The following is a 17,105-nucleotide window of genomic DNA, read 5'->3' as shown; positions in this document are numbered from 1 at the left end:
GAGACTGGCCCAGGTGCCTTAGCAAAAACCACATGGTCTTTTGAGTCTCATATTGAAAGAGACTCATATTCATTAAGCATTGCCAAAATGGAAAAGCGATTCCTTCACTGGGCTAATTACAGATAGTCCCATCTGGCAGCAGGAGATACAATAATTCAGACATAACCAAATTAACATTGTCATTGCATTTCTGGGTCCATGGCTTCGACATTTCGGCTATCTTTGGACTCCCGTTTGAGAGTAATAACGGAGAAAGTCCGTCCTTCGCCATTAAGCTGAAACAGAATAAATCTGGCGTGTTTAAGGGCTATATGCTGGAAGAACTACCCTGGTATAGTTGTCACATTTTCTATTCTACACAATTTTGTAATCTAAGCAATACAGTAACACAGTGTGAAGCGGACTATATATGCAGATAGCATATATATATATATATATGTGTAAGTAATAAGTCATATGAGTAAAAAGTTATACAAACAAATAATTTTGTAAATATTTGCTAGCTGCCTGTCAGCCATACTGAACATCCTAAAGCTAGTAGTAAAAAACAAACTGAAAAATTATGCTCCTGTATAGACAAAAATAAAAGGCTAATGTTCAATTTCAGATGATTCTATTCTTTAAAAATGTACACTAAATGGCCAAGTACATGGTGTGTACATTTGTGCACACTAGACAGGGGGGGAAAAATGACAAAGCAAATAATGTTAACTTTCATGAGACATAAGACAGGTATAAGGAGAAAAAAAAAGTTTGATTCCAGGGTCAACAGCCTGTACAAACAAGCAGGAAGAGGACACAGGAATGTAATTAGGTTTTCTCAATGGCTTAACCCTGTGTTATTATATTAACGATTACGGGGGAGGGGGGAATGGAGTTAAAATCACACTAAGCTGACTTGAAACATGGTCAAATTTCAACAAGAACATCATGCACCAGCAAAATAGCAGGAACATATCCACTATTCCCAGAATTAAACAGCTGTCATTAGGCTTTGCAACTCCAATTCTGCCCAGTAGTGTCTTCAAACCCAGATGAAAGGGGAAAAATGGCCTTAATCTAATTATTAGTAATAATTATATTACTACCTTTTATTATTATTGTTGTTATTGCTGTTATTTAAACAATTCGGAAAACAGTCTAATCAGAAACACTCTTTGTCTGTGAACTGGGTGGGGTTTTGGAGAGTGGCCGGGTGGTTGAAGCTAACAAAATGTCGGAAGTTAGCACTATGACTGAAATTGTTTACAGCACCTTTAAGATGTTATTTATGTGTGGGTTCACTTTGGAAAATCACAACAATCAATAACAATTTAATTCGCATCCTGCCATGGCCTGGCACTACCAACAAAATTTTTAAGTTAGCTCAAAATGGCACCAACAGTCTATTCAGTGGAAATGGGTTTTAAAAAGGCAGTGCTAGAGGTGTAAAAATATATTGGAGTGCAGGTATCAACGCAAGAACTTTTTGTTTGTTTGTTGTTCATAAGAGCGGTGGGTCAATCCATAAATCATTACTAGGCATGGGTCAGTGTAGCTTGATTAAATGTGGTCTGTTTCCAATGCAATATTTCTGGAAAAGGTCATTTTCATATTGGCTACATCCAGGCGCCGTATTGCTCAACGTCTCTCTCCCTCTAGAAGACTCACCCACCCATATGGCATGTTTTCAGTTCCACGCATTGCCCTCTCTGTGATAAACTGTTATGCCCTATTCCAGTGTTTTTTTATTTTTTTTATTATTATTATTATTGAACTGCTTTTATTGAATGATGAAAATGCATGTCCATCCATGTATGTGTTTTTTTTTTTAGATAGCAAAATCAATTTGACTAACTCAATAAAAGGTACTGTAGATACCAAAGCATGAATGTTTTTGCTTGGAAAGAGCCCTTATGATCAAATATCTGCTGCTTAGATAAGCTCACATTGAGTCAGCATGTGAAAGCAAATCATAGATATAATTACTGTTGCTACTGCAGCAGGTCGTCGACTACCAGAGAGACTGAACATTTACTGGAGACCACAGGCCAATAAGAAAGATCTCCTATGGATAAGATGGCAAGAAGCATTCGGAGAGATTGAACAGATGTCAGCTTCCATATTGGCTTTCAAAGATGCATCAGATTTAAGCTAAAGTTATAACCGCAAGAGCCGACACAGATGGCACTCAGATGGCAAACCTTCAAATTAAGTTTCAAACTTAGAAATGCAATTTACTACAAAAATTTAAAAAGCCAATAGACCATACCAGATCTTCAACAAACAGGCCACATTATTACAAAACATACAAATGTAAACAAACAAACATTGGTATTTATCATATTGCTGTTACTTAAAACAAAGCCAACAATATTCATATTTCATGTGTAGAAAAATGTTTCACTTTTTTTTTTTTTTTTTTTTTTTTAATACGGAAGATCTAGAGAGTGAAAGCGTTCTGACTCGTAACACTCACGCACGTGGAAGAAATCGGGCGGTGCTCTACAGATCACATGATTCAGTGGATAATTATTAGAAATGTTATTCTGTATGAAGAACACGTGAGAATAAATCTGTTCTCAAATACCAACAATAACAAGAACCACTGTCTTATCCAGGATACTCGTCTTCGTTGTTTGTTTACACTGGTTTTCGAAACGCGCCACCATTCTCACCCTTTTTTGTGCAACAGCAGCTGCTCCGGTCATGTGATCCTAGCTCAAATCTTATTGGACGGCCCGTGTTTTCGCTTTGCGAAACTGAAAAGATTCGTCGGACTGGACGAAAAAAAAAACATTTGCATTTTCGGTGAGCGAATGTTTGCGGCCTGTGTGGAAGCATCCATAGGAAGCTGTTGTTTTATTCCAGCGCGTAATCGCGTGCGAAATTCGTTTAGCTTTTTCGCACTCAGTGTGGAAAAGCATTTAGACATGTTTTTTGATTAATACAATTTTATTTAACCATTAAAACAGAGTCTACAAAAAATAAAACGGAATCCAAAAAAAAAAAAAATTGAGAAAAATATGCCCCATTTAATCACTCAGACAAACCCTTTCAAATTCTTCCCTAACATGTCTCATCACTTCATATGAGCCTCACAGAACACTTATGTTCTATACATTTATGAATATCACATTTGCTGCATGGCTCTCAAACAGGAAATGCTTTTTTTCCCTTATACTGCTCCTTATGACTAACCCGCTTGCATGTGGTTATCGAAGCATGGTAAGAATGACAGACCCCTAAATAGCTGAATTGAAAAATAAACATTAAAGCACACGCTAGTGCTGCAGCATGTGGAGTTTAGTTGTTAATAACAGAGTGAGTTACTGGAAAGTATGGCAAATATAACAGTATTTGTCATAGAAAACGCTAAGTAAACTCAGTGATCTAGACAACCATACAGTACATAATCCTGAGCTTTACATGGATGAAAACCAGCGAGGGAAGAGGAAAGAGGTGAATATTTCCCTGCTGTATTATGTTGTCTTTCTTTATCTCTTAGCATTGATAAGTCATATCTTTTCTGCTATCTAGTCTTCCAACTCCCCTGCTGTATGACTGTAGCGAGACCAAACCATCAGCAGTGGATTAATGAGCGTTTTGTAAAGCCTGCAGTTGTGTGGCTCACAGCAGAAGAGTTGTGGGGATACCTGTCCCTGTCGTCTCCTCCCGGCAGCAGACGCCGCCTTGCTAATGTACATTAGCCTCTATGGGGTGAATAATTTGTTCTCTGTGTCAGAGACAGCCATCTGCACGGCCAGCACCTCCTCCCCTGCTTATTTGCTTGACTCATTTCTGGAACAGTCTGGGATAAATGTGCCTGATAGGTGCCTGGTGAACTCTTCCCTAACAGCCCAATCTAGAGACGAAGCCATTGAGCAGCTCTTACAGGAAAAAGAGGAGCGTTAATATGATAAGGCCAAGGTCAGAGCGAGAGAAAGGTAGACAAAGAGATGCAAATTGAAAAAGACCGTAAGACAGAGAGATACACCAATTTTCTTGACATTTGAAAGCAGAATAGGGTGACAAGCTGGCAGTCCCAAGGACGTACTATTTTGCAAGTCACTTTAAAATCTAAAAATTTTATGAGTTTGAGGTAGAGGTGTAACAACACACATCACGATTCAGTTCGATACATAATACTGACCTCATACTGCCATGATATTTTAAACAAAGACAAAATTTTGAAAATTGTATGTTGATTTCTCCCTTAAATTATTAGTTTTATATGGAAGCCTGTTTCCGCCACTGAATAAAAAATAAAAAAGGTTATTGCGACTTTTTATCTCAGTATTCTGACTTTTTTCACAGAATTGTGAGATATAAATTCACAATTGCGAGTTATAAAGTCAGAATTACGATTTATAAAGTCACAGTTGCGAGATAAAAACTCGCAATTCTGACTTTTTTTCTCGCAACTGCGAGTGTATATCGCAATTCAGACTTTTTTTTTCTCAGAATTGTGAGATATAAACTCGCAATTGCGAGTTAAAGTTCAGTTTTTTTTTTGGGGGGGGGGGGGGTATGTTCTCAGAATTGCAAGTTTCTATCTCACAATTCTGAAAAAGTCAGAATTGCAAGAAAAAAAGTCAGAATTGTGATATAAACTCGTAATCAGAATTGTGATATAAACTCGTAATTCTGAGGAAAAAAGTCAGAATTGCGAGTTTCTATCTCACAGTTCTGAATTAATTTTTCAGAATTGCGACTTTACAGTGTTTCGCAATTGCGAGTTTATATCACGCAATTCTGAATATTTTAATTTTTATTTAGATTTAATAATAATTACTAAACAACATGGAAGCTCAAATTTGTGAGGTTTATCGTATTTGATGCGTTATTTGTATGTTCAATGATTATTGTTTATATGTGAATAAAAGCCTAAATTAAATCTGTCTAGGCTTAAATTTTTTGGTAAACTATCCACGATACACATTGTAGCTATCCACGATTCATTCTGCATTTTTGTATTGTGATATGTATTGTTACACCCTTACAAATGAGGTATCATTTCCAAAACAATTGGTGGTTATGAAGAGGTTTTGGGCATTTCTATAGAGGAGAGGAGAGTGTGATTATATGTCAGACACACTACTTTTTTTCCCTCTTCCTTTAATTGTGCATTAACCGACAACAAACACTTAATCAGATAAGCCCTGATGCCACTGACATTTCTTAAAGCCAGCGGCTGAAATCAACAGTGTGCAAATGTTTGGGGTAATGTGCAACGCTCTTCTCCGTTTGAATTAATTGTCTTTATTATGGCTGTGGCATCCTGCTGTGCATACACAAAAAGACCCTCTGCTGATGCTAAGGCAACACACACACACACTCCTCTCCCCTTTGAGGACAGTGATGTCAGCCTGCTGGGAAATAAATATAGAAACTCCATGATTTGTAATGATGGACATGTAACAAGCTCCCTACCTAGATGGCATTTTAAGGCACACTTTCAAAGCAAGCTAAGTCATGATAATCTATGCCACGAACATGAAAACCTTTGACTTTTGGTTAGCAACATGTTCCATGCCTTGCCTTAGAAACCTAATTTTCTGGCTAATATTATTAGCACTTGATCCTTCACAGAGAAAGAAATTCCAGAATTCACTGTAACCAGGAAAATAAAATTTGATTACAGTTGATTAGTATTACTGTACAAGCACACCTACTGACCATACAATATAAAAACAGCTCAGTTCATAATTTAATTGAATGTAATTTAATTTAATAAAAAAAAGTGTGTGTGTGCTGTCTAGCTATTAACTTAGCAAAATGCTAACAATAAACTATTCAAATCAATTGTAAAATATCATGCATATATGCATAAAAAAATCTAACCTACAGAAAGATAAACTTCATTGAGCAGTTAGGAAAATCAATTTACTTTCAATAAACTAAAACCACAGGGCATGTAGATGTAATTTAATTTTGTAATCAGGCTGTCAATACTTTTATTTATTTATTTATTTTTAGGTAATTACAGTTGTGCAGGTGGATAGATGTGGGAGAATGAGACCACTCAGCTTTCTTAGTGAAAGAAATGGTGACCCAGAGAAAGCAAGGCTACTGATTTAAGGTGTCAGCTCTGCTGAAATGATGCACGGCACACCAGATTGTGTTGGCCACTAAAGCAGGAGCTTAAAGTAAAAGGAAAGTAGCACCTGTGATGGGAGATTCACTTTTTGTCCCTGACATCAAGCTAGTTGGTTATGGAACACTGTCTCAATCTGCTTCCTAGTTCAGCTCTAAGTATACTGTGCAGGGAACAGGGCTGAGAATCATAAAGAATTTAAGGAATCTGGTTGTAACCATTTCAAAGCAAAAAAAAAAAAAAGCTAACTCTTGCAAGGCTCTTTGAAAGGTCGTGTAATTAAATAGCCAAATAATCAGATAATTTAAATTTAAAAAAATAAATAAATACAATATTGCAAAACAAGTGACTTGTTAACATTTATATATTTTTTAAGGTTTTAATTTTAGTTTTATACAACTATAATAACCCTGATGCAATAAGACAGCTAGAAGTGCACATTTCCTATGAAAGACAGGCAGTGTGAAGGTGTTTGCATCCAGTGAATGCTGTTCACTGGAGAACTGACCCACAGGGTGTTTCCTGACTCTTACCCATGTTTCAGAGATGGCTGGCGAAACGGTTCCTCTAATAAATGGGTATCTTGGAGACAGACCCCTAGTACTACAGTTTGGAACCCCTGCAGCAACACTGAAAAAAGACTGTCTTGTCTCTCTCACACACACACACACACACTTTCTCACCTATGCCCACTCAAGCTAGTCTCATTAATAAACTCTCACGGGGCTTGGCAGGGTGCAGTGCAGCCGCAGGTTCGCCGTGCCAACAGTGGGCAATCCTGGGCCAGACATTATTGATGACCCGCTGTGCCAGACCAGGAGCAGCTGACAGACCGTGAAGAATTAAGGTCAAAGCCTCACCTATCTGATGGCGTAGGAGGAGAGAAGCAGTGGAGGAAAAGGAGAGAGGACAATGTCTTGAGGTGCAAAACATACAAACTGCTACGAGAAATCAGAAATCTGTTGGACTGTTTGATTACCTCGTTCATGCAACTTTTTAAACTTGCACTCCAAAAAAATAAATAATAATAGTAATAATAATTAGTCATATTTTTCAGTCAAACATAAATAAAAAAAGTAAGATGAATGTTTAAATACAAAATAACTGGGTTTATATATTTACCAACAATAAATCAAATTTGTTCCAATTTCCTACATTAATTAAATATGTCCAGTTCCACAGCTAGCTATATTTTAACTGTTCATACATTTTAACTGAATAAATTTAATTGTTTTTACAATGTACATAGTTAGCCAGTTTCAAGCAACTTGAACAAATGCATTTTGAAACTATAATGATAATGTTTCAAATAAATGTTCACTTTAAATGTAATGTATATGTGTTAAAACTGTATAATCCAAATGGATAAACATTTTATATGCAATTCAAATACATAAATCATACATTTATTTATTTTTTTTGTCCAATCCAGAGTTCAATTACAGTTTCACACCAAGCAAACTCTGATGACAAATGGACTCTGGTTCCACATCAAATGCTCTAGTGATCTTCTCTCCCACTATTGTTTTAATATTAATCATCAGAAAAGCAGTTTTGAATTTGTCAAGGTTAAAATGCATTCAACTATATACCACCACACAGGAGATCAGCTCTTTTGATCAAAAGATCTACTATCAGAACCATTTTTCTGCCTGGCTTGTGTAAATAGCCTGTCGAGCTTCTATAAATTGGCTCAGCGGCCCCCGTTACCCTCGTGTTTACAGGATAGGGCCGTAAAACACAGACAGACTAATAGCAACAGCTCGTATCAGATAAATTGATGAGCAGTTGCTCTGATCTGTGGGTTGAGTAGGAAAGGAGGGTCTTATTGGTCTGATAAGAACAATTAATCCCATTTGTGGCACCATTGCAGATTAGAAACAACACTAATCAGATTTACAGCCACTATGACCATAATCTGGCCACACGTCTATGTCCTCTATAGGCTTGATTTATAGTCTGATCTGGTCTTGAATTAATAAACAGTATGATATAATAATAACCATCAAAACAAATAAACAATACCAATTAAGTATTATATAAAAAGGTCTGATATGAAGTTGAAGCATGTCATTTTATTATTCTTTTTCTTTATTCTTTTCCTGCAATTGTGTAATTTCTGAATTTACACACTTTCAAGTTATTTGTATGATGTTGGTTTAATTGCACAAGTGAGGAATGGACTTCAGTTCTTGCCAATTGTTGGGGCTGTGGGTGTTTAACTGAGGTCATGCTAACCATAAGCCATCATTCAAATTCCAGAAAGACTTAAAAAAAAAATACATACATACAGTGTGTAACTTTGACTACAAAGTGGGCTTAAAGCATTAGAAAGCCTTACAGCACTTAAGTTAATTTTCTTTTTAATTGGATGCTTATTAAAGACTTTTGTCCAAATAATAAAATTTTATTGGACAAAATGCCAAAAAAGCACACTGCTTACCTTGTCGACAAGGTCATATAAACAAACGCAGGATTTAGTATCAGACATTGTGCTGGTTTGTCTTTGTAAATGTGCTATTATAGCAAACCAAAGTCTTTGTTTATCGAATCACTAAGCATGTGACTTTGTTAAAGATACTCATTCGGTCACAGAGACACAAACACACAGTCAAAAAGACAGCTCAAGAGTCATTTCACGTTCACATCTGTCTGTACTGGGTGAAATGTAAAAGACAGTGAAAAACGCAGAATCAGGGTGAATAATCTCATGCATCATACATGACCCTAGTGCCTTGGTCTTCACACCTACATTTATATTTCATGTTTTCATGTAGTAAACAAGGGGGGCAATAAACTGGGGCGAGACGGACATTCATTTTCACCCGTCGAAGGGGTGTGCATACAACCATGCTGAAATACTGGGGCGATATGACTTATTTATAAATGTTTGCATGTTGACAGAAAATATTTATGGAGCTCTGAGTTCCAAACAAAAAAAGAGATTAACACTACACACGTGGTGCTGCTGATGGGATAAAGACCTGCACAGGAACGTTAACAAAGACTGGTGAAGGATTCTCATGTGCGAGGGTAGCTATACGTGGGGGAATGAGAAAGGACCCAACAATGGCAGACATCGAGTTCATGCTCGATAGATTCATTAAGTGTGATCTTGTAGCCAGAGATATTGACTTATGGTAAATGTGTACTAAATATCCAAGATCAATTAAAGGAAATCTGAAAGCGCTCTGTAATGTAGACCAGTGTTTCCCAAGCTTTCAGCACAGCATCAGTAAGGCTCATCATCCCTGAACAAGAAATATGTATATTTTAACTCATATTATACTAATTTCACTTAGCAGTCTCTTTAATATAATTAAAATTGCCATCAGTACAATGACTCATTTCTATACTAAGAAAAAACAATCAATAATGTGGGTAAAAAATAACAGACTCACCAAGAGTTTCATTCAAACTGAAGCAGTTTGAGAAATACAGAAGCTTATTTAGTTGGATAACGGCTTGACTGGCTGAAAATTTTGACAAGATGGAAACAGGACTGTCATCCACAGAAACTACTAAATTTTAAAACAATACATAAATATATTTATATAAAGTTATTATTATTATTATATAAATTCCAAACATATATTATTTAGTTGTTTAGTTTCAATAAAACTAACAAAAAGCAAATAACAGATGAAAACAAAATATTTTCATTATTACTATTATCATTATTTCTGTTATTTTGTTTTGTTTAAAACTAGACGTAAAAAAACAATCCACAGAAGAAGAAAAAATCCAAACTCTTACATATTATACTGTAGTTTCAACAAACCAAATAACACAGAAGAAAACAAACAAATAAATAAAGCGGTATGCCATTAATAAAAAATAAAATAAACAATACTTTTTTTTTTTTTGCTGGTCCTATCTATATACATGCAACAATCATATACAACACTTTTAACCTAATAAGAAATAAAAAGGGGCTCTTTTAAATCAAAATGTCTGTTGTGTAGGTTTAACAAAGCTGATTCAAAGTGATTGGCAATCACTGATGTAGACAAATGCTTTTGATTTGACCATACAAAAGCACACATAGGAGAGTAAAAGTATATAAGTGACGGCAATTAAGTCAAATGACATGTCAACAATGTCAACTCAGTTTATGAATGCGTTATCATTACTAACCTACTAAGGGGCAAAAAAAAAAAAAACTGACAACAATGACAATAATAACAGTAGCAATAAACCCACATGATTTAATTTAAAGGCAAACAGCAGGCCCATAATTCCACGTTCTTTTAAACATCTCCTTTATTCTCCAATGTTCTCTCTCCACATTCCTCATGCTCTTTCACTCTGATTTCCGATTGAACGGTTCCACATGGTTTACCCCTACAGCCCAGCATGCACTTCTCCACCCGCCTCCTTCTGCTTGGGCCGCAGGATGAACTGCATGCTCCATCACGCAGCCGAGTTCACCCCTGTATTCATAACGCTAACATATGTAGCGTGCTAACATAGTTAGAGCCCTTCTCCTCAGATCCATGTCTGCCCGTTTAACGCAATTACACTCGATTCCACAGCTCCATCCACCTATCAATGTCAATCGTGTTTGCCGCTCTCACCACAGACGGCTCCTAAGGGTGGGGGGCGTGGTCAAGTTGAATCTCAGCGAGGTGGATGGGGAAGTGCCATCTCAGCTAATGCAATGGGCATGCAGCTCTGAGAGCTTTTATTACATTAATTTGTCTCTAGTTAATTCCATCTCTTCCCCTTAATATGAAATAGCCTAAAAACCCAATTAAATCCCGGTTGGCTGCATCACCTCGGCGGAGAATGGCGTGGCCTTGCGGCACGGATTCATATTCACATACATCGACGTGAGCGTCTCGGGACCCGCTCGAGTGGCGGGTGTTCTGATTCACGGCACGATGCCTCTGAAACGTCCTTAATTGAAAGCGAGCATGACTGTTGGCAGACAGCAGTTTCCTGACTTTATTAAAGGAAGCACGCAATGAGGATGCTGAGGGATTGTTGATGTCAAACCGGAGCAGAGAGCTAATTCACCGGATGGACGCTGAGACTTTTTGAGAGAGGCTGATGTTTTTTTCACACAAGTGCTTATTTAAAGAGAGGAATGTGCATGACTAAGAGTGAACCAGATGTGTTGACCTGTCATGCGTCATCATACTGGTTCTGTGGGACTACCTGTTTAAATGACACACCGACCTGACAAAAGTCAAATTCTGAAAAGGGTAAGTAAAAATATATAAGATAAAAATACAATAGAAAGAACACAGAATAAACTCACCTTTTAGAATGGTATTCAGACTTAAAGAGATTCACCCAAAAATGAAAATTCTGTCATTAATTATTCACCCTCATGTCGTTCCAAACCCATAAGACCTTCATTCATCTTCAGAATACAATTTAAGATATTTTTGATGAAATCCGAGAGCTTTCTGACCCTGCATAGACAGCAACACAACAGGGTCGTTCAAGACCCAGAAAGGTAGTAAGGGTATTGTTAAAATAGTCCATGTGACAACAGTGGTTTACTTTTTTAATACTTTTTGTGCAAAAAAAAAAAAAAAAAGACTTTATTCAACATTTTCTTCTCTTCCATGTCAGTCTTTGACGCACGTTCACCAGAGTACCACGACACATACGTGTGGTGCTGCTGATGCAGGAGCCAGCGTTCATCATCTGTATATTCTGGTTCAAATAAGGCTGGGCAAAAATTTGCAAGTCATCCTCCCTGTTGAAATCTTCAGACATTTTATGAAGACTGTTTTATGTACAGTGTAATAACCCTCTGGGGCCTGAGGTGATTTTGGGGCCCTTGAGATGTTTTGACATGCCTTGATATTTGTGCTTATTTCAGCTACTTATAACATACTATGGACCAACATGTTGTTTTTTTTTTTTTTTTGTATCAGCACAAACTGTGCTACAATAATATGTGACCAAGATGGATGTACATGTTTGCATTTTTTTGAAAAAAAATATTATGCGTGGTTAGTAAGTTTTGGGGAAAAAATGTAGCTGAAATAAGGCCATAAAAGCCACACTACAAAGTCCTGAATAAGACTTTTGAGTAATCAGTCTTGTAGGCTAGAATATTTACTTCACAATTATGTGAAAATCATTCTGCTTAATCATTCACAGAAAACAATATATTAATTTAAAATTTTAAAGACATGTTTTGTGATCGAAAGCCAATATGCGACGGAGTGGTAATGTCCTTGAATATTAAGTGATTTTCACCTCAGAGACAAAGGGCCCTCCCCTAAAGGCTGCTAATGGGCCATCAGTGTGACTGTGGCAGGTAAGAGAGAGAGTGAGGAGACTGAAAAAATGTTTTTTTTTTTGTTTTTTTTTATTATTTGTATTTTATTTACAACACAGTATAATCAAAACATACATAATGAAGGTCAAAGACACATTATTGTGCACACTGATCTAACCACAGAGATGTGAACAGACTTTAACTCATTCCTGCAATGGATTCTGTTCAACAAGTGAAACAAGTACCTGACATTTACTTATGTCCATGGATTCAAGAAGAAAAAAAAAAAACAATCAGTAGTCAAGGATCTTGTTTTACCATAGAATATGAGTGTAGTTGAACATCAAACTGTGTTCCTCTGAGAGCACTGTACCAACATCAGAAGAAAGTCATCAGGATTCATCTGTGGTTCAGGTACCTGATTCAATAAAATACAAACAACCAAAAACATTTGTGAGCATGTTAACATCAGGAGCATCTATATGTATAGGTTTTATAGACTCACGCATACTTTGTACTATCGTAAACAAAAAAAGACCTTTTATATCTGAGCAACTAATTATTATTGTTTAGCACGCTATTAAATCTATTTGTGAACATTAAACATTCTTCTAAACATTCTTAGATGTGTAGCATTCATCATGTTGTCATTTGGGAAAAACCCAACTAAACGTGTTCAAGTTTGTCACAATAACACGCTAACTAATGCAAAAAAGAAGCATTACTTACTCATCAGATCGATCTTCTGGATCTTCAACTCTTGCTCTTATTTTTAGGGAAGTCCAGCCTTTACTCAGCACGTCTTCTTCCAGAAACTAACAGTATAGCAGCGATGAACTCTTCACGGACTCTTTCTTTATGTTGGGTGTCTCCACGCGCGCGCATATCACAGGGTTATTTACATGTGAACACGAGGGGGCGGGATCGCATTAGAAATAATGAGTTAGACTGGACAGACTGAACATCGTGTCGGTTTCATACGGATTACTTTATCACATAATGTTTGTTTTCGATATGACTTACTTCATTTGAAAGTAGACACTTCAGGCTTTCTATAGAGATAACTCTCATGTTTATGTGTTGAGTATTTGCTGAGTTACACTTCATTTTAGTGACGCATTACTATAAACAGATCACGGAGACGGAGAAGACAGAGAGCGCACCCTGTTGGTTTTCTTTTTTTCCCCAAAACCACAAAGTTTTGTTGTAATCGTGAGTGTACACAAAAAAAAAAAATAGACACTTAACAGTTTCGATTGATGTATAACACTTATTTGTGTGACCAAAATCAACAGAGTATTTTTAGTGTCTTTTGCACTGATATTAAAAAAAAATACAGCCGGCCCCAGAGGGATAAGGCACAGTGCATCTGGGTTCTACGTCAGAATGCCAGCTCACACAAAATTATTCTCGTAGTTTCATAACATTATGGTTGAACCACTGATGTCACATGGATTATTTTAACAATGTTCTTACTACCTTTCTGGGCTTTGAACGTTTCAGTTGTGTTGATGTCTGTGCAGGGTTAGAAATCTCTCGGATTTCATCAAAAATATCTTGTGTTCAGGAAGATGAATGAAGGTCTTAAAGGTTTGGAATGACATGAACATGACAATAATTATCAGCTTACTGGAATTTTAATATTTGTGTATTCATGCTTGGAATAAAGTGCACGAGTGATATAGATGGCTTTTGTGGTTTACTTGTCCTTTTTTAAGCTTCATAAAGCCAAGGTCACTCTGAGCAGTCTTTGAATAGAAAAGAGTCAATATTGATCGAAGGTTCTACTTTGTGTTTCATAGGGGAAAAAAAAGACATACAGTGCCCTCCATAAGTATTGGAACAGTAAAGACAAAATTGCTCTGTTGGCTGTGGAGTCAAGACATTTGCAAATATGATTAAAAGATGATTAAAAGACAAAACTACAGAATGTCACATTTTATTATTAGCCGTTTCAAGACATTCATGTTTTACCAAATAAAAAGAACAGCACTTTTAGAGTTCATCCCACTCATTGATGTGAGCATAAGTATTGGGACAGTTGAACATAAGGCAGATAAAAAAGATTAAAAGCTATTATTTAGTTGCAGATCCCATGTGCACAGCAGTGAGTCTGTGACCCCTAGACATCACCAGACTCTTGGTCTCATCCTTTGAAATGCTTTTCCCAGCCTTTAATGCTGCCAATTTTTCAATCGGATTTAAATCTGGAGATTGACTTGGGCAATCTAAGACTTTCCATTTCTTTGCCCTTATAAATTCCTTGACTGAACTGGCAGGGTGTTTTGGGTCATTGTCCTGATGCAATATGAAGCACTTCCCATTGAATCTGGTGGCATTTTCTTGAATGTTGGTAGGCAAGATGGTTTGTACCCTTCCAAATTCATTCTGCTACTGTCATCATACATTAAGTCATCAGTAAAGTTGAGAGGGCCTCTTCCAGAGGCAGCCATGCATACCCATGCCATGACAACACCTCCACCATGCTTTACAGATGAGGCTGTATGCTTGGGATCATTTGCAGTTCCCCTTTTTCTCCACATTTTTGCTTTCCCATTACTTAGATAAAGGCTCATCATTGTCTCATCGGTCCATAAACACAGTTCCAAAACTCTTCTGGCTCACCTTTGTGCTTTATTTGCAAACTCTAATCTTGCCTTTCTATTTTTGGTGCTGGTCAGAGGTTTGTATTTTGTTGTGTAGCATCTGTAATTCTGTAAGTCTCCTGAGGACAGTAGATTGTCAGAGCATCACCCCAGCTTTCTGGAAGTTGTTGGTGATTTTATAGACATGTCTTTTAGGGTTAATTTTCACACCTTTCATTATTTGTCTGTCATCAATTACTGTTGTTTTCTCAGCCGATCAGGTAGTTGTCTGTCGCTGGTGGTTTCCAAACTCTTGATTCCTCCATGCCCTTTGTTTTTGCTAGAGCTCTAATTGACTTCCTCTTTTCTTTTAGCATCCAAATTGCTTGCTTTTCTCTCAAAGTCAGCTCCCTCATCTTCATCCTGGTTTGTGTGTGTCGTCATCAAATGCAAGATTCAGAATACAGAAGTAATGGAAATAACTGATACGACACATTGCCTGCTTTTAATATCTGAAGAATTAATGCAACAGGATACAGCTAATCACTTAGAAAGACCCGTGAGGCAACTGATTCAATACTTATGCTCACATCAGATAGGGAGAGGAAACTCTAAAAGTGCTGAACTTCTTAGCTGGTAAAACATCTGTGTTGAATCACCCAATAAGAAAATGTGACATTCTGTATTTTTGTCTCATATTCATCTTTTAATCATATTTGTAAATATCTTGACTCCACAGCCAACAGAGCAATTTAGTCTTTACTGTTCCAATACTTTTGGACGGCACTGTACAAGAGGTCAGAAAATAATGAGTTTTGAGTGAACCATCCATTTAAAACAATATTGACTGAAGAAAATATCTCATCCTTTCACATCTCAACACAAACTTTTCACATCTCAACACAAACTCCAAACTATTCAACAGCTATTTCCAACACCACAGCTAATTCCAACATGGTTTTACAGAAAATGAGCATCTTCAATCCTTTATATACAGGGATACAGGTATACATATCACATTCTCAGCATATTGATACTAGCACCAAGAAAACAGCTGAATGACCAGTGAGTCATTCAGAGGAACAAAATAGACAAAGAAAGGCATCATAGCAAGATTGATTTTGCCCTGTTTGGATTCACAATCAGGCCTTTAAACCCTGCTAACCCCAAGACTGATACACAACCAGACACAAAACACATGGACAGGCTCAAACCAGAACAAACAAACCAAAAATGAAATGAGTGAGGTTCTCGTTCAGCCTGGAGCAAACAAATATAACAGAAAAAAAACAACAACAAAAAAACAGGAGGAACAAAAACCAGAGAATAAGACCTCCACATACTAACACATGCTCACCCACACAAAACATTTTCAATGCACACAGACATTTAAGTAGACATGAGTGCATGTTTGCTCAAAACGCACAGGCAAAAAAAAGAAAAAAAAAGAAAATGACAGCTGGTAAGAGGGTAGAAAATGACACCTCTCCCACACACACACACAAAATCCACCCTCCCCTGACTCACAAAGCAATGCGAAGACTATTTTCATTCTCATCACCGTTCAGTAATGAAGCAGCACCGCAGAAAACATGGCCACCGAGTGATTTATCATCATTCTGAGCCCTATTTCATTCCCCTGATTACTGCAGGCAGCAAACATGAGGAGAAAATTAATGAAAATGTTGGGGAATTATAAACTCCCACCCTGCCTGAATTATCTTGCATAGCGGTGTTGAATTAAGCCCTTTGCCTATATATGGAGTGCAATTTTGTTTTCTAACCTGCAAACCTCTCTTTTGTGGAGGGAGTGACAGGAGTCGCTGGCAGAGCAAGTCTAGTTTAACACCAATAGAGCCAGAGAAAAACGTGAGGGAGAAAAGAATGTAAAATAAATGCACCTCTCGCCTGCGTCCTTCTCTCCTTGCATTACCGGAGCAAGGCCAAGGGCCAGCAAGCAGGCAAGAGTTCTTGTAAAATAAATTGAAAGATAAAAGTTCCCTCCTTGAGAGTTTGCAACTGTGTGTCCTCTTACTTTTCTCATTACTGGTTCCAGATGTCTTTGTGAAGCTGCAGAGGATCTACAAAAGTCAAGTTATGGCACTTTTGAGTAAGAAAGTATCTACTGTATGTTAAATTTCTGCCTGACACTCTATAATTTCTATAAGTTTATTTAATTAAAAGCATTTATATTAAAATACAT

The 17,105-nt window shown here is 37.0% G+C and overlaps 1 protein-coding gene across 1 annotated transcript in view; it reads right to left on the bottom strand.

The window, feature by feature from the left end:
- Window positions 1-17,105, bottom strand: part of LOC306872021 (catenin alpha-2) — a 471,996-nt gene that overhangs the window by 272,983 nt on the left and 181,908 nt on the right. The gene's annotated exons all lie outside the window — the stretch shown is intronic.

This window comes from Barbus barbus (genome assembly GCF_936440315.1).
Source record: "Barbus barbus genome assembly, chromosome: 7".
Taxonomy (NCBI): Eukaryota; Metazoa; Chordata; class Actinopteri; order Cypriniformes; family Cyprinidae; genus Barbus; species Barbus barbus.
This window is presented reverse-complemented; position numbering and strand designations above follow the sequence as displayed.